General features: G+C 46.8%; 1 non-coding gene and 3 pseudogenes across 1 annotated transcript; 1 reads left to right on the top strand and 3 right to left on the bottom strand.

Moving 5' to 3' along the window:
• Window positions 1–3,339: 3,339 nt before the first annotated feature.
• On the top strand, window positions 3,340–3,547 carry LOC125986406 (U2 spliceosomal RNA; annotated as a pseudogene).
• Window positions 3,548–8,166: 4,619 nt separating this feature from the next.
• LOC125986409 (U5 spliceosomal RNA) lies at window positions 8,167–8,251 on the bottom strand (annotated as a pseudogene).
• Window positions 8,252–9,553: 1,302 nt separating this feature from the next.
• On the bottom strand, window positions 9,554–9,705 carry LOC125986399 (U1 spliceosomal RNA; annotated as a pseudogene).
• Window positions 9,706–13,732: 4,027 nt separating this feature from the next.
• trnat-agu (transfer RNA threonine (anticodon AGU)) lies at window positions 13,733–13,805 on the bottom strand. Its single transcript has one exon. It is a non-coding gene; the product is annotated as a tRNA-Thr (tRNA).
• Window positions 13,806–18,550: the final 4,745 nt, after the last annotated feature.

The raw sequence follows: 18,550 nt of genomic DNA, 5'->3' as shown, positions 1-18,550 counted from the left end.
AAAAGTTTGTCAAGGTGTGAGGCATGGGCGTTGCCAAGCCTCAAAAAGGGGGGAGTGAGTAGGACAGATAGTGGAAGATAGTAATAATACAACACGTTATGACAATGAATTTTCGAATACATTTGGTGTTATATTGTGGTAATTTTTTTGTTCTGGTGTAGATAGGTTAGCAACACGAGAGATTTAGAGGTTCAAAAGAAAGACAGTTAAAAGAAAACATTTTTGATTTGGACAATTGCAGGCTAACAGGAACATGAGAACGATAAGAACTACGAGGTGGGATCCAATTTCATTGGGGAGATTGAGAATTCACAGCACCATACTCTAAGTCACATTTTTGAGCAAGCATGACAATAACATGTGAGAGGTCAAGACATACAGATCAGGGCTTGATGTGGAAAGCAGACCTCGATGAGTTGATTTTCAATAATGATACTGAAGACAACATACTGTCCGATTAAATTGGAACTATAGATAAAATGTAGCTCAAAAATAGGATGAGTTGCAGGATTTACGATATAAAACCGAGACCGCTGTTATTAGGAGAATTTGAAGTTTGGTAAATAAACGTTACCAGCAAATTGATGGAAGCAGCTACATTTGGAAATAGTCTTACAAGTTTGATGTCCCAGCCTGTCATTCTCAGTGTCAGAGTCCCTGAAACCCAATCCGAGACTTCGCCTGCAGCCGTGAACAACTACAAAATGGTGCCTGGCTCTGAAGCACCTTTGACCTTTGACGAAGGACAAGAAAAGACTGCTGTTGTGCTTGGAGGAGGACAAGTACACTCCGGAGGACAGACAACATCCTCGGGGACGAGAAAAGACAGTGAAAAGCGGAGGAACTCACAATGATGAAAATTGACTCATTTGAACAATGGACTCATTCAAGAGTGATGGATGGGGTCGCTCTGAAGCAACAACAAAAGAACACCAACTTGAGAGGGTGAAGTGCGGCAAAAAGATATGGACTTGGAGTGTCCGACAACCAAATCGCACTCCTTGCTACGGCGTTCCCAAATTTGGTGAAGCTTGGTTCAAAGTGGAAGGGAGGTTCATTGTGCACTGAGTTTGACAGAACTGAGGAGATTTGATAAATAAATAAATAAAAATTTGAAAAATACGTAGGGCTACAGATTATAATCAGAGATTGAACAGATTTGGATAAAACAAATAGGCTAAAACGGTAGGAAACAAGAGCAAGATCTGATATTTTGGCTCATCAAGCTTAAAACGTAGAGGTCGAGTTATATAAATTCAATGACCCCCGCCTCCCCCGGGACGTGGGAAAAGCTCTGCCGGAGGTGGGAGTTGAAGCTCTTCCTGACAGGAGATTCTGCCAGACGTTCCCAGCAGACCCTCACAGAGTGTTTGGGTCTTCCAGGTCGGACCAGCATCTTCCCCCACCATCGGAGCCAACCCACCAACAGGTGGTGATCAGTTGACAGCTCCGCCCCTCTTTTCTCCCGAGTGTCCAAAACATGCGGCCGCAAATCTGATGACACAACTACAAAGTCCTGGTGCCATTGCCCACGTGAGCATTGAAGTCACCCAGTAGAACGATGGAGTCCCCAGAAGGAGCGCTCTCCAGCACTTCCTCCAGGGACTCCAAGAAGGGTGGGCATAGACACAAACAACAGTCAGGACCCGTCCCCCCACCTGAAGGCGGAGGGAAGCTACCCTCTCGTTCACCGGGGTGAACCCCAATGTGCAGACGCCCAGCCGGGGGGGCAATAAGTATACCCACCACATCTGCTCGACACATCTCACCGTGGGCAACTCCAGAGTGGAAGAGAGTCTAGCCCCTCTCGAGAGGGCTTCTACCGGAACCCAAACTGTGCGTGGAGGCTAGTCCGACTATATCTAGTCAGAATTTTTCTGCCTCGCACACCAGCTCGGGCTCCTTTCCAGCCAGAGAGGTGATATTCCATGTCCCAAGAGCTAGCTTCTGCAGCCGGGGATCAGACCGCCAAGGTCCCTGCCTTTGGCCACCGCCCAGCTCACACTGCACTCGACCCCTTTGGCCCCTCGCACAGGTGGTGAGCCCATGGGAAGGGGGACCAACGTTTCCTTTTCGGGTTGTGCCCGGCCGGGCCCCATGGGCGAAGGCCCGGCCACCAGACGCTCGCCTTCGAGCCCTGCCTCCAGGTGCAGCACAACCAACGTGTGGAAAAGATAATGCGCACGACATTTTTTCTCAAAAGCATGACTTGAAAGAAGGTCCAAACCAGACAAACAGCAGAGGATGGTTTTGATCTATCCACCTCTGGGTTATGGGCCCAGCACGCTCCCGCTGCGCCACTCTGCTGCTCAGTGCTAGCAATTCATCAAGTCCTCTAATCGGCTAACAAGCATTCGGTTCCAACTCGTAACTGGATTCTGACTGTCACTCATTACATTATGAACAAAGCTCAGTCGGGCAGCACTAACCTGGATGCTGGTGGAGAAACCAACTTTTTATCCACTTTCACATTTTATTAGAAATGTCAACAAAATTCAATGTTGAAACTGCAGTTGGTAGGTAGTGTCGCTGAAGCGCTGGATTTAGGCTCTCAGTCTCTACTAAGGCGTGCGTTCAAATCTTGTGTTAGTTCCGCTCTATTCTTCTGGCCTGACTCCTTTTGGCGCAGCCGTTGTACATATGATGACCCTGGAAAGTTCTTGGCAAATTCTCATTTGCCTTTCATGTTCATCGGGTCTACCATTTTAATAGGTATCTACACTGTGTATTTGGATAGAGACTGGTCAAAGGGGACACATATATGCCTCGTGAACTACTACATGCATTACTGCGGATGAAGAAGAGTGAACAAATAAGTCATCAGACAAGTTTGCCGATTTTTTAGTGCCCATTAGAGCAGCACTCTGTTCCGTACTGTAACCTGTTAGGTTTGTTCCCAGTTCTTTATCTTTAATGCTCGATATGCTAACAGTAATTACCAAGAGAAAGCCTTCACAGTTTAACTATTTAATGTATGCCAAAATGATTGATGCACAGCTGTGGAGCCCTTTCTGCGAGATGCAGAAGAAGGTTCCTCTCCCAGCGCCAAGGTTCCTGCTCTTATACTACTCTGGCCGCCTTCCTGCAAGGAGGCGACTGCCTAGCCTGTGTGATAATGTGTGACCTTGTCATCTTAACCGAGAGCGACTTCTACATATGTGCAAAGGGTTTCATAGAGTAGAGAAAGCTAATAAAGCAAGAGAAGTGTTACAGCGATATAATGGCATAGCTCAAGCTCCCTAGCTAATCACATGTGCCAAAGAGGCCTATTCTAACAAACCGTTGGTGAGAATGGGTAGACGGGGAAGCCTGTAAGCGAGTCCCTCACTCGCATACTCCATCGCTTCTCTGCCTTTTGGCTAAGATAAAGTGTAGTATCTGTTCTTGGGTTTGGGGGATTAAGAGAGCTGACCGTAGAAGAGAGAATTTTAACCATAAAAGTGGTGATTTTACCCTTGCTTTTACTAATCAGTTCTGTTTTCATCCCAGCAAGTAAGTTGCTTTTAGAATTGGACCGAGCCATTTTTTACTTCACCTGGAAATCCAAGTCAGAGGGACTGAAGAGGGACACCATGAAGAAAAAGAAAAAAAAACAGAGGAGAAGGAGTCCCGAACTTAAAACTCTTCCTCGGAAGCAGATATGTTGCCCTGCACCTGCGAAGCGCGCTCGTTACACCAAATGCATCGAAAAGCCAAGCAATGACACGATTCTGGATGGGCTCATACTGTCACGGTCGGGTGGTGGAGCATGGAGCAGGACGACCAAGTGCAGCTCGGACCAGGGTTTATTGAAGCAACTCAAAATACAGACTCGGTAAACTGACATGACTTAAACAATAACTTGACTGACTGACCGGGACGTGGAACAAGAAGACAGCAGGACATGACGGCACCAAGACAGGACGACACACCGAACGACAGGAACCAAAACCAATGACCAAAACCAATGACCAAAACCAATGATCCGACAGGGAGAGAGGGGCAGACAGGACTTTTATACACGACAGGTAACGAGAGGCAGGTGGGAACAATCACACTGATCATGGGCACACAGGAGGGGAGGGGCGAGCACACAGACAGAAACCAAGACAGACACATAGTGGAGCAGGGCGAGACGTGACACATACCTCCGGAAACTAAAGCTAATACCCATCGACCAATGAATTCCTGTGTCTTTTAACGCGCCACCTTCTTATTTCTTCACCAAAAAGTTTTTGAAGAACTTTAAATTAGAGCAAGAAAATAGTGACATTTTAACAAGTCACAGATCTATGATCTCTGTCGTACAGCGGGAAGTGGTTTGTCCAGTGCTCGGACCCGCATTCGGCGAGCCCACAACAGTTTGGCACAACGTCAACCACCCCGCCCTCTCGAAACAAACTTGTTGGGACCTGTCGTGGATGGTGGCCCATGATGGCCTCCCAGTCAGGTCCGTTATGCACTCCCGGGGCATATCAGCGCTCTCAACGTGCCCCCGACCTGGCTGTGGCGCCCAGGAGTCAGTGTGGCACCTGCTCAGGTAGTTCATGGCTGCCGTATACCTGTGGGCGACCTGCAGTTCCCGGCAAGGGAAGTGTTGAATGCAGACATCAACATCTCAACAGACCCTTCGCACCCAGGTTGCAGCCTGTTTGAACTACTCCCCTCTGGACGCCGTTATAGAGCTCTGTACACTAAAACCAGCAGACACAGAGACAGCTTCTTCCCCCAGGCTGTCGCTCTGATGAACTCACACCACTCTTAGAGTCTCAGAGTCATTACTGTGCAATAACATCCCGCTTTCCACACCTTTTTTGTTTACACTGTTTGTACTATGTGTCCTCTCTGCATCCATTGCAGCCTGGTCATCCTCGAAGAGGGACCCTCCCATCTGTGGTCTCTTCTCAAGGTTTCTCATTTCCCCTAGCTGGAGTTATGAGTTTTTCCTTGCCCTCTTGGGAGTTTAAGATCAGTTTAAGATCAGGGGATGTTTGAGAATATCTTTCATTTTTCACATGTTGTTGTTAGTCACCTAAATGTTGAACAGAGGCTGTGATTTACCGAAGTCAAATTCCTTGTTTGGCACGCTCAAACATGGCGAATAAAAAACTCTTGAATCTTGAATCTTGAACCTTGTACTCTATGGGGTGAGCCCGTTGAAAATCAAGCAAGAAGACTTTACAAAGCAGTGGCTCACTTTTGCTGCCATCAAAGACGCCAAGTGGACTTCCAGAAATTTGCTGGTAAGGAGGCACAGACAGACAAGGAAATGATGGAATTGGGCTAAAATGGTGCACGAAAACAGTGTGTATTCACCTTTATATTTTGCTTCATGTAGCCTTATCAAAATGAATAAAACTTCTCTCTGTATGTGCATTCACGTGTAACATTGAAGGAGGTAGATATTTTGTTTCAATATTTAAATAAATACCATCATTGTCTATTAAGACACTAAAGGTTGATGGAACATTTTTTGTAGGGCTGCTGTGTTTTAACAAGGAAAGACTCATGTGCTTATGGATGAAGACGACTTGTACTTGTGATTGTGCTTGTGAACAGTAAAGAGGAGTGCTTGTGCAATTGACAGGGTTGGTTATTGTTTTTTATTTAAAAACAATATTTTTTGCCAAATTACAATAGACTGGCATGTGCCAATTCAAATGGGTCCCACCAGAAGTTAAACTGCATTGATAAACGAAGCCCCTTCGTTAGTCATCACTTTACCGTGGAGGAGGGGTTTGCACGCCCCAATGATCCTAGCAGCCATCTTGTCTGGGGCTTCATGCCCCTGGTAGGGTCATCCATGGCAAACGGATCCTAGGTGAAGGGCCAGACAAAGCACGGCTCTCACAAGCCCCTTATGAAGAAAAACATAAATGGATTTTGTTTTCCCTCGCCCGGACGCGGGTCACCGGGCCCCACATCTGGAGCCAGGCGTGGAGGTGGGGCTCGAAGGCGAGCGTCTGGTGGCCAGGCCTTCGCCCACGGGGCCCGGCTGGGCACAGCCCGAAAAGGAAACATGGGTCCCCCTTCCCATGGGCTCACCACCTGCCGGAGGGGCCAAAGGGGTCGGGTGCAGTGCAAAATGGGCGGCGGAAAAAGGCAGGGACCTTGGCGGACCGATCCCTGGCTGCAGAAGCTGACTCTTGGGACATGGAATATCGCCTCTCTGACTGAAAAGGAGCCCGAGCTGGGCGTGGGAGGAGTTTGGCGAGGCCATGGAGAATGACTTCCGGATGGCTTCGAGGAAATTCTGGTCCACCATCCGGCGTCTCAGGAGGGGGAACCAGTGCACCGTCAACACTGTTTACACTGGAGATGACGTGCTGCTGACCTCGACACGGGACGTCGTGAGTCGGTGGGGAGAGTACTTTGAAGACCTCCTCAATTCCACCGACACGCCTTCCATTGTGGAAACAGGGCCTGGAGACTCTGAGGTGGACTCTCCAATCTCTGGGGTCGAACTCACTGAGGTAATCAAAAAAGTCCTCTGGGGCATGGCCCCGGGGGTGGATGAGATCCGCCCAGAGTTTTTAAAGGCTCTGGATGTTGTGGGACTATCATGGCTGACACGCCTCTACAGCATTGCGTGGACATCGGGGACGGTGCCTCTGGATTGGCAGACTGGGGTGGTGGTTCCCCTCTTTAAGACGGGAGACCGGAGGTTGTGTTCCAACTATAGGGGAATCACACTCCTCAGCCTCCCTGGTAAGGTCTATTCAGGGGTGCTGGAGATGATGGTCTGTCGGGAGGTCGAACCTCGGATTAAGGAGGAGCAGTGTGGCTTTTGTCCTGGCCATGGAACAGTGGACCAGCTCTACACCCTGGGCAGGATCCTCGAGGGGGCATGGGAGTTCGCCCAACCTGTCCACATGTGTTTTGTGGACTTGGAGAAGGGGTTCAATCGTGTCCTTCGGGAAGTTTTGTGGAGGGTGCTTCGGGAGTACGGGGTGCTGAGCCAACTGATAAGGGCGGTTTGGTCCCTGTATCACCAATACCAGAGTTTGGTCCGCATTTCTGGCAGTAAGTCAGATTCTTTCCCAGTGAGGGCTGGACTCTGCCAAGGCTGCCCTTTGTCACCGATTCTGTTCATAATGGTTATGGACAGAATTTCTACACGCAGCCAAGGCGTTGAGGGGGTCCAGTTCTGGGACCTCAGCATTGCGTCTCTGCTTTTTGCAGATGACGTGGTGCTGTTGGCTTCTTCAAGCCGTGATCTCCAGCTCTCACTGGGGTGGTTCGCAGCCGAGTGTGAAGTGGTCGGGATGAGGGTCAGCACCTCCAAATCCGAGGCCATGGTCCTCGGTCGGAAAAGGGTGGGATGCCCTCTCCGGATCGGGGATGAGATCCTGCCCCAAGTGGAGGAGTTCAAGTATCTTTGGGTCTTGTTCACGAGTGAGAGCAGGATGGAGCGCGAGATCGACAGGCGGTTTGGTGCAGCGTCGGCAGTAATGCGAACTCTGTACTAATCCGTCGTGGTGAAGAGAGAGCTGAGAAAAAAGGCAAAGCTCTCAATTTACCGGTCGATCTACGCTCCTACCCTCAACTATGGTCACGAGCTTTGGGTCGTGACCGAAAGAACGAGATCCAGAATACAAGCGGCCGAAATGAGTTTCCTCTGCAGGGTGTCCGGGCTCTCCCTTGAGAAGCTTGGTCATCCGGGAGGGACTCGGAGTAGAGCCGCTGCTCTTCTACGGTGAGAGGAGCCAGATGAGGTGGCTCAGGCATCTCATCAGGATGCCTCCTGGACGCCTCCCTTTGGAAGTGTTCCGGACATGTCCCACCGGTAGGAGACCTCGCGGGCGATCCAGGACGTGCTGGAAAGACTATGTCTCTCGGCTGGCCTGGGAACGCCTTGGGATTCCCCGGGTTGAGTTGGATGAAGTGGCTGGGGAGAGGGAAGCCTGGGAGTCCCTCCTAAAGCTGTCTCCCCCTCGACCCAACCCGGATAAGCGGAATAGGATGGATAAATGGATGGATGATAAACGAGGTTTTAAACGTGATTGTCTGTCTGCACTCGGCATAATTTCTCTGTTTATGTGAACATGTTCACACGTGCCGGTATAAATTATGTGAACGTATGATTGTTGCACGGAGTATGATATAGGCGGCTATCCGTTGCAATATTGATATTCTTTCGCAGAGCATCAACAAATTGAGATATACTCTTATTGTTCCTCTCCACGGAAATGGTATACTCTTTATTGTTCCTCTCCACAGAAATCTTTAGTAAAAGGCGAAAGATTTATTCGATCTGAAGAGAAACGAGTGATCTGAAAATCTGAGTCAAAACGGGCCACCCCACTGCTGGTCTCACTAAATTCACAGGCGGTCTCACACTCAAATTGCAGCAACCATTCCTTCTAATACAAACAATAGAAGTTGATGGATTTACTATACTTACAAGGACTCAAGCAAAATAGAATGTTTAAACGAGTATTTTGTGTTCATTAATGTCTCACTTACTTTAAACATTGTTGGCGCACAGGATTGTAGGTATCTGATCGAACACTGATGGCGCTCGTTCTTTCAATTATATTGGGCGTCTATTTTGATTATTGATGGTAAAAACAGTTGTATGTCTTGGTACGTGTACTTTTGGTCTGAGAGAACGGGAAATGATCCCATCCCTGTGTTTTATTTGAAAATTTGTAATTTCATAACTTTATTCAACACAAATCGGGAAACAAAATACGATCGTAATTTCTCAAATGATTTTTCAAACTTCGGAAATGCTCTATGTCTCCCTTGTGTCGCAAATAATTGAGGCTTTTGACGTTGCTGGCATGGTTTGGAGTGTAATTCACCTCCACTGCGTTGGTGGCGTTTGATATTTGACATTAGAAAATATTTCTGTCATTTTACTTTAGAAAGTAAAAGTTGTTTTCTAGAAATCCATACTTGTGATGTATGAGGAACAACAATCGGGCGCATTCTTAAAAAGACAGACCTACAGCCGACAAAAAGGTTTTGATACGTTCATATCATATGACGAGTCAGGAACGTGGTAATTACATATTATTTTGCATTTGCTAATTTGGTGAATACAGTTTAACGAGCAAATGCACAGTGTTAGAGATTCGCTCAGTCCAACTTATTTTGCAAGAACCACACGGGAGACGAGTAAGTCCCTTTAGACACCTGCAGGTGGAGAGTCCATTCGTCGCTGTGCGTACAGCGATGTTCGAATGGAGGTCTGACTCTCGCCTCCTGCAAGAGCATTTTTATTAAGAGAAACAGGGTGGGGGTAAGAGTGGACTGAATAGAGAAAGCCCTTGACCTCTAGTCAAAACATAGCAAGGGGTGTTTTACGACTTTGTGTAGGATGGGACACGCTAGGTGATTTATCACAGGTTGCATTCCAACATAAGCATAAAACTAATCTAGCTAGGTTATTTATTACAGGCTGCATTCCAACATAATCATACGATAAGAATAATCTGGAGAACCCTGACACACAGTTCCAGAGTACAGTTAATTACATAATCAAAAGCGTTCAGTGTGTCACAGCATCGCAGACTTAAACTCCATGTGCATACTACTGCGCTTAATTTTTGTTTTCATCAGAAAGACCAGAGGAGAGCGCGAACACAGTCCCCCACTACCAGAAATAATAGAGTCAAGATTCACACAGTAGGGGAATTTGCAGAGGTCAGCACAACCGTAGTGCAATGGCTGAGCCTCACATGGGGTGAACCACCTTCTTGATCATGGGCCGACGTCTTTACCGCACACGGCATTTTCAGTCACGGGCTTAATTGCTAAAAACGTGTGGCACACATACACACTCAGTGGATGAAACAGGATTCGTAGAACTGTTTAAGTCAAAGTCAAAGTCAAAGTCAGCTTTATTGTCAATTTGTCCACATGCCGAAGACATACAAAGAAACCGAAATTTCGTTCCCCCCTATCCCATGGTGACAAGACATGGCCCACAACAGACAAACAAGTAAACAAGTATAACAAAAGCGTGCTGAATAAATAATGAATAAATAACACAACAAATAAATAAATAAATAAGAGGAGCAAAAAAAGGAGCAAGTGTGCGTACAGCAGACATTCCAGAAAATAGCGCAACAGTGCCGCACGCTACGCAGAAGGGGGTAGCGAGTTCAGGGCCCTAACAGCCTGGAGAAAGAAGCTGTTGGCGAGTCTGGTGGTGCGGGAGCGCAGGCTCCTATACCTCTTCCCAGAGGGCAGAAGGTCAAACAAAGAGTGAGCCGGGTGACTCACATCTCTGGCAATCGAGGTTGCCTTGCGGGCGAGATGGGAGGTGTAAATGTCCTTCAGGGAGGGGAGCGAAGCACCAATAATCTTACCAGCCGTATTCACTATGCGCTGCAGGGCCTTCAAGTTCTGTTCAGTGCAGTTACCACCCCAGACAGCGATGCAACTGGTGAGGACGCTCTCAATGGTGCCACGGTAGAATGTAGACAGGACTGCCTGAGGAGCACATGCACGCCTGAGCTTCCGCAGGAAGTACAGGCGGCGCTGAGCTTTCTTTGCCAGTGACGAGGTGTTTGCGGACCAGGAGAGGTCCTCACTGATGTGCACCCCCAGGAACTTGGTGCAGCTCACCCACTCCACCACAGCACCGTCGATGATCAGCGGCAGGTGTGTTGTGTGACCCTTCCGGAAGTCAACAACGATTTCCTTGGTCTTATTGACGTTCAGCAGGAGGTTGTTGTCCCTGCACCACATGGTCAGAAGGTCAACTTCCGACCTGTACCGAGTCTCGTCGCCCTTCGTGATGAGACCCACCAGAGTCGTGTCGTCAGCAAACTTCACTATGCGGTTGTCGCTGTAGGTCGCAGTGCAGTCATGCGTCAGCAGGGTGAAGAGCAATGGACTAAGCACGCAGCCCTGGGGGCCCCCGTGCATGCATTGCCTTTTTTAACCTGAGAACCCTAAAACTGTATGAATTTGTATTTATTGAAAACGTCCAACATTACCACTGAATAATATTTTTTTTCCTGAACAAGTTTTGAAAATGACAACTATATCAAATAACAATAACATAAACAGTTCACCGCCACACAGCCCCAAGCACCGGCATCGACTTCCAGGCGTGTGGCAGCGTGGACTTCCATCCCTGGAGGTGGCACTTCCAGCCACAGAGGTCGAAGAGAGCTCCATAGAATAGGACCGGGTGTGCGTGAAACATATAATAGTTTTTCAAACCTTCTGTGTCACTCCAAATCATTAAATCCTTCAAACTAGTGGTAGAGTGTCCGCCCTGAGACTGGAAGGTTGTGGGTTCAAACCCCGGCCGGGTCATACCTATAAAAATGGGACCAATTGCCTCCCTGCTTGGCACTCAACATTAAGGGGTGGAATTGGGTGTTAGATCACCAAATGATTCCCGAGCGCGGCACCGCTGCTGCTCACTGCTCCCCTCTCCCCCAGGGGATGGATCAAAATCACACGGGGATGGGTTGAATGCAGAGGACAAATCTCACCACACCCAGATGTGTGTGTGATGATCATTGGGAAAAAAAAACTCTCCGTCCTCTGTGTCACTTACAAGCAAAGCCACTAAAGATGCCGGTAGTACATGGGGCCCTTCGTCATCTTCGTCATCCCGTGATCGAATCCTTTGTCCTTTAAGTAAACAACCGCCGCGCCGCTGATGTCACTTGCAGTTCAAACTACAGTAATCCCTTGCTACATCACGGTTCGTTTATCCATTTTTCGTTTTTTTTTTTATTTTGAAAATTTGTGACAAAAAATCACGTATAAGTTGCTCCTCAGTATAAGTCGCCCCCCCACCCAAACTATGAAAATAAACGTGGCTTATAGTCCAGAAAATACGGTAATGACAACACACAATACAACAAAACACAACACAACAATACTTACCTTTCCTTTAAAATCTTTTTCTCTACCTAACACAGACAGATAATGGGAGAATGTGTCACAATGTGAAGGAGATGTATTGGGTAATGCAGAAACAAAATAAAAACTATTATTTAATGTTAGACACATTATCCACTACTTTCCTCTTGACATTCATTAAATTGACAACGAAGGGACTTGAACCCCTTAATCTTCTGATCCAGTCAGTTAACTCCACTTGAATCTAGGCTGTAGATTTACTGTATATGCTCAAAAATCATTGCACTGCTATCACTTGTCAGAATTTCCTGTATGGCTATCTGGCCTAATGGATAAGATTTCAAATCTAAACAGGTATTCATGTCTAGTGTATCATCAAATTGAAAGAGGAAAATATGTCACGGTCGGGTGTGGAGCATGGAGCAGGACGACCAAGTGCAGCCCGGACCAGGGTCCACCGAAGCAACTCAAAATACAGACTCGGTAAACTGACATGACCTAAACAATAACTTGACTGACCAGGACGTGAAACAAGAAGACAGCAGGACACGACGGCACCAAGACAGCACGCCAACACCGAACGACAGCAACCAAAACCAAAACCAATGATCCGACAGGGAGAGAGGGGCAGACAGGACTTTTATACACGACAGGTAACGAGAGGCAGGTGGGAACAATCACACTGATCATGGGCACACAGGAGGGGAGGGGCGAGCACACAGACAGAAACCAAGACAGACACATAGTGGAGCAGTTGGGGGCGAGACGTGACAAAATATAGGTAAACTGTTTTTGTGCTGTTTTGATCTTTGTTGTGGTGACCCCAAATGTCAGTGACAAAAGCCAAAAGAAAGAGGCACATTTTTCATCTGATGTACAATTTTTAATTTGTTTCTCTTGACTCCAGTTGAGCAACCTGTGCTTGCTGATATTCACAATCCCTGCTTACTTTGCTGCCCTACCCCTTAAAAGAAGAAAAAGTTATTTTAGTCTGAGCAACCTGCTCCCTACTGAAAATAGGGTTTTCAACTAAGGTTTCCAACTAGGACTAGGGTTTCCAACTAGGGCTAGAGTTAGGGTTAGGGCTAGTTTGGACTAGGTATATAAAAAGTCTGCCCCACCTGAGGACCGAACTCTTGACCTTTAGATTGTGAGACTGGCATGCTAGCACCTGCATTAATGAGGCTGTGCATTTACAGTTTTACAATTCTTTTTTACTGTAAAATTGATCCAACCACCGGCCATTTCAATCAAACTGAACTTCACAGAAAGATAAAGTGACTTTTAGTCTGAGCATTCTGAAACTAGGGTTTCCAACTCGGGTTAGGGAAGCCAACTAAGGTTTCAAATTGTGGCCAGGGTTTCCAACTGGGGCTTCCAACGAGGATGAGGGTTTCCAATTCGGGCTAGAGTTAGGACTATATAAAAGTGTGCCCTGTGTGAGGGTCGAATTTACGACCTCCAGATTATGAGACTGACACACTACCACTTCCGCGAACGAGGCTATGCATTTGCAATTTGTGCAATTGTTTTTTACTGTAAAATTGATTCAACCACCGCCCATTTTGATCAAACTTAACTAGGCTAGGGCTAGGATTTCCAACTAGGACTAGGGTTTACAGGTAGGGCTAGATTTAGGGTTGGAATATATATAAATCATGCACCGTGTGAGGATCAAACTCTCGACTTTCAGATTACGACACTGACGCGCTACCGCCTGCGCCAACGAGAATTTGTGGCACCTGTCTTAAAATTCTATTTTACTGTAAAATTGATTCAACCACCGGCCATTTCCATCAAACTGAACTTCATCAAAAGAAAAAGGTACTTCTGTCTGACCATTCTCAAAGTTGGGTTTCCAACTGGGGCTAGGGTTTCCAACAAGGGCTCGAGTTAGGGTTAGGACTAAATAAGACATAGCCCCGTGTGAGGGTTGAACTCACGACTTTCAGTTTACTAGACTGACGCGCTACCGCCTGCGCTACCGAGGCCATGAATAGTTGGTTTTACAGAGCTATTTTACTGTAAAATTGATTCAACCACTGGCCAATTAAACTCAACTTCACAGACAGTAAACCTTATTCTATGTATTATTTATTATTCTTTTCTATACTGTCAGAAAGGTTTTGGTTTCTGATTTCTTTTTTGTTGTGCTGACTCCCCCCCAATCTCCATTTTCAGTGCAACAAAGTGACAAAAACCAAAAGAAAAAATGCTTTCTCTATTGCACACTAGAGCTAGCATTTCCAACTAGGGCTAGGGTTTCCAACTAGGGTTCCAACTCCGGGTAGGGTTTCAAACTAGGAATTCCAACTGGGGCAAGGGTTTCCAATTAGGGTTTCCAACTCGGGCTGGGGTTTCCAACTAGAGACAACATTGGACAGCTGCCACTTGTTGGGAACCTTTAAATGTTTAGTCTTATCAACGAATGTGTTTCAGAGGCCAGATTTAAAACGTGGCTTCTGGTTTTCATGAACCAAACCCATTAAAAAAAGTGAAAGAATGAAACAGTTCTTATTAGGAGAAGCCTGGTTAGCTCAGGTGGTAGAGCATGCAAGTCTTAATCTCAGGGTTGTGGGTTCTATCCCCATATTGGGCAGCCCACACTTGTCGGGAACCTTTGATTCTTTAGTCTTATCAATAGATGTGTTTCAGAGGCCACACTTAAAACATTTCTCTATTTCCCCTAACCCATTCAAAAAAAATGAAAAAATGAAACAATTCCAAGGTCGAAAAGCCTGGTTAGCTCAGTGGGGAGAACATGCGACTCTTAAACTCAGGGCCGTGGGTTCGGTTCCCACATTGGGCATCCTTGCTTGTTGGGAACCGTTAAACAGTCTTATCAAGGCCACACTGAAAACATGGAGTATTTCACATGGCGATGTGGCCTAATGGATAAGGCACCTGACTTCGGATCAGACGATCCCTTTCATAGTCAATTTAACGTGTCATGCTTTGAAATCAAAAACTTGACTTCAGTCTGAACCAACTCTTGACTGATTGATTGAACTTTATTCATCCCACAGCAAGGAAATTCACTTGTCACAGCAGCGCATATCAGTGCAATAATAATACGAGTGCAAGAATAAAACAAGTGCCAGAATTACAAAAAAGGGTAAATAACAGACAAGGATAAACACAAGTGCTGCTAGTAGAGACGAAACACATTCATTTTATCAGGCGGCATGCATGTTGTAAAGTCTGACAGCAGAGGGAATGAAGGACCTGAGGAACCGTTCCTTCCTACACCGAGGGTGCAAAAGTCTGCCGCTAAAGGAGCTGCTCAGGAACCGCACACTCTCATGGAGGTGGTGAGAGGTGTTGTCCATGATGGATTTAAGCTTAATCAACGTCCTCCTCTCACCCACAACCTCAATGGAGTCCAGGGGACAGCCCAGAACAGAGCTCGCTCTTCTGAGCATCTTATTCAGTCCCCCCCTGTCCCGGTCACTACTGCCCCCACCCCAGCAGACCACAGCGTAGATGATGGCCGAGGCCACCATAGAGTCATAGAAGGTCCGGAGGAGAGCCCTGCACACACCGAAGGACCTCAGTCTCCTCAGCAGATGGAGGCGACTCTGGCCCTTTTTGTACAGGATATGGGTGTGATCAGTCCAGTCCAGTCCAGTTTGTTGTTAAGGCGAACACCCAGGAATTTGTAGTTCTCCACTACCTCACTGTCCGATCCCTGGATGTTCATTGGAGTGAAGATGGGTGCTGTCCTCCCGAAGCTCACAATCAACCCCTTCGTCTTGCTGGTGTTGTTCACCTGATGCTGGTTGAGCTCACACCAGCTGACAAAGTCCTTGATGACCAACCTATATTCCAGATCGTTCCCCTCTGCGACATTTCAAACAATGGCCATGTCGTCGGAGAACTTCTGGATTTGGCAGTGTGCGGTGTCGTGGGTAAAGTCTGACGTGAACAGGGTGAAAAGGAAAGGAGCACCCTACCCTGGGGGACACCAGTGCTGCAGTGCACCACGTCGGACTCACTGCGATGTAACCTCACAAACTGCGGCCGGTCGGTGAGGAAGTCCGTTGTCCATGCAGTCAGGCACTGGTCCACACCCGCCTTCTCCATCTTCACCCTAAGCAGTGACGGCTGGATGGTGTTAAAAGCGCTGAAGAAAACAAAGAACATGATCTTCCCAGTGCTCCTGTTGTCCTCCAGGTGAAGCAGTGTTCTGTGCAGTAAATAAATCAATGCATTGTCCACCCCAACACCAGGCAGGTAAGCAAACTGCAGGGGGTCCAGCTGCGCTCCCACTAGTGAACGCAGGTGACCCAGGATGATCCTCTTCATAGTCTTCATCAGGTGGGAAGTCAAGGCAATAGGCCTGAAGTGGTTAGGCTCCTTGGGGCATGGCACCTTTGGTACAGGGACCACGCAGGAGGTCTTCCACAGTACTGGGACCTTGTTCAGGCTCAGGCTTAGGTTGAACAGGTACCTGACCACACCACTCAGCTGGTCCGCACAATCCCTGAGCAGTCTCGGCCAGATGCCGTCTGGGCCCGGGGTCTTCCCTGCTTTGATCTTTCTGAAGTGAACCTGAAGATCTGTAAAGAAGAGGGGGATGTCGGAAGACCGGGGTGATGGAGTGGAGACAGGAGACAGAAGAGTGACTCCGGGGGAGGGGGTTGGTGAGCTGGCGGGGGGGCTGGAGTGTCGAAGGTGGTAGAAAAAGATGCGGAGCGAGGTGAAGGGGTGGGGGGGAGGCGGAATCAAATCTGTTGAAGAACAGATTGAGTTCATGCACCTGTTGGATTTTGTCCACAATTTAGGGAGCGCACTATCTGCGCCTCACGGCAAAAGTCATTGCCAATCACCAGTTATCCAATTTACTCACTGTGTGCTCGTTTGATTTCTTCAGATTTAGGAAAATGCTAAGACACTGAAGCAGAAATTAGACTTACACAGGTTGGTTGAGTTCAATCACAATTCTTGTTCAGAAAGCTCTGTCTTCAGGAAAGTACAATACAGCGCTGGGCCTTTCAAGAGCGCAAAGTCTCCATTCAGAAAAGGCCACTTTCAAGGTTCTTTGGTCAGCTTATATTCAGTCGGCCAGTGTGGGCCGAGTTTGATGGGTGATGAGTCTTTGGGGTGGGGCAAGTTCACAGGAGAGTTTGATTCCATGGGAGTGGGTGCTGGTTCGGTGAGAGCTGGTTCCGTGGGGTTGGGTGCTGATTATGGGAGATTCGATTTGTGGGGGCTGTTGTTGTCCTTTCCGTCTTTCAGCCTTGACGATCGTCTTTGGCTTGGCTGTCTCCCTCTGGCACCTGCTGGTTTTATCTCCAAGTGACCTTCCTGTAAACATTCTTGCACATATACTGTTCCACCTCATCCATTCATCATTCTTTCAATTTTGTCATTTTGTACGGAATTATGTGAGCTTTTGGCTGTGACATCATCTACCTATTTATTAATGTTCCCTGACCATGCAAAGTTTGTACTCACCACTTACCATGTTTTTGTTTGTTTGTTCTTTTGATCTCCATGTACTTGCTTACGTCATCATATTCTTAGTTTAATCATGCTTTCAACCATATCTTTTCTTTGTTAGGCAAAATATTTCCCTCTGTCCAGAACGTTCAGTAGTAATCGAAAACTGGTGTCTAGAATTAGTCAAAACATAAGATACAATCAAGTACTGAACATTTTTAGACGACTTTGGCAGTGTCCGTGATTTAGAAAATCATCAGGCATGCATTGAACAGTTCCTTAAGGGTCATTAAGCTATTCAGGCAATATATCAAAAAACATTTGTTATTTCAAAGTGCTCAGAAATATATATATCAGATCATAAAGTTATAAAAACCTTTCTCATTACCACTTATCAAAAATGTCTAGTTATGTCTTCTTTATTGATTTGGTGTGTAGGTATAATTATATGTTTAAAATGTTTCTTTTATTTATTTAATATGTGAATATACTTGTCTGCTTATGTACTTTATTCAATGAGGTTTGAGCCAGGGCTGTGGACTCGGTCGGATTTTTGCACCGAGTCCGGCCTCTTGACCACCGAGTCCGAGTCCGGGTCCCAGTCCGGCTGTCAATTTTTTCCGTTAATTCATGTGACTGCTTCGTCTTTAGTCAAGGCTAATTTAGATCAAAATCTATCAGAACGAACGCAACTGCTTTCACACTGGCTGGTTCGGCTTATATAGGATCCCTTGCTGAGAGGGCGGACGTAAAAGTGAGGCGACGTTCCAATCGGACGTCGGATCGATAACATTTTCCCTGCCCCACCGGAGTTGTGCTAGTTCATAACGTAGATCACTCGAGGCATAGTCATAAATGTACGGTTGACAATTTAACCGATAGAAGTGGATACATTGGAACATAACCTACACTCTAATATATTATTTGACATGGTATTAAATGCGTGGCTTTACAAAAATGGTCATTGAAGCCCACCCTTAGCCCTGAGTGCCATTGGCATGAGGCAAAACGCTTGAAAACACTCTTGTCCAATTAAATAACCATTCTGAAACACGGGACATGTAAGATAATATTTTTTAATCATTAATTACACCATTATAGCTCAGACATTTATCTAAACACAAATAATTAGTGACGACCCCACAACTATCGAAACACATCAATGATATAAGCTGGGTGACATAATCGTCCTTGACATTGGTACATAATGTAAACATTAGCCTAAGTGCAACTCAACGTGGCCGCATTGATCGTAAGCAGGGCTGTGGACAGTATTCCTACTCGCATTCTGAGC

Source organism: Syngnathus scovelli, chromosome 18, assembly GCF_024217435.2.
Source record: "Syngnathus scovelli strain Florida chromosome 18, RoL_Ssco_1.2, whole genome shotgun sequence".
NCBI classification, from domain to species: domain Eukaryota; kingdom Metazoa; phylum Chordata; class Actinopteri; order Syngnathiformes; family Syngnathidae; genus Syngnathus; species Syngnathus scovelli.
The sequence above is the reverse complement of the archived record's forward strand: the minus strand, read 5'-3'. Positions and strand labels throughout refer to the sequence as shown.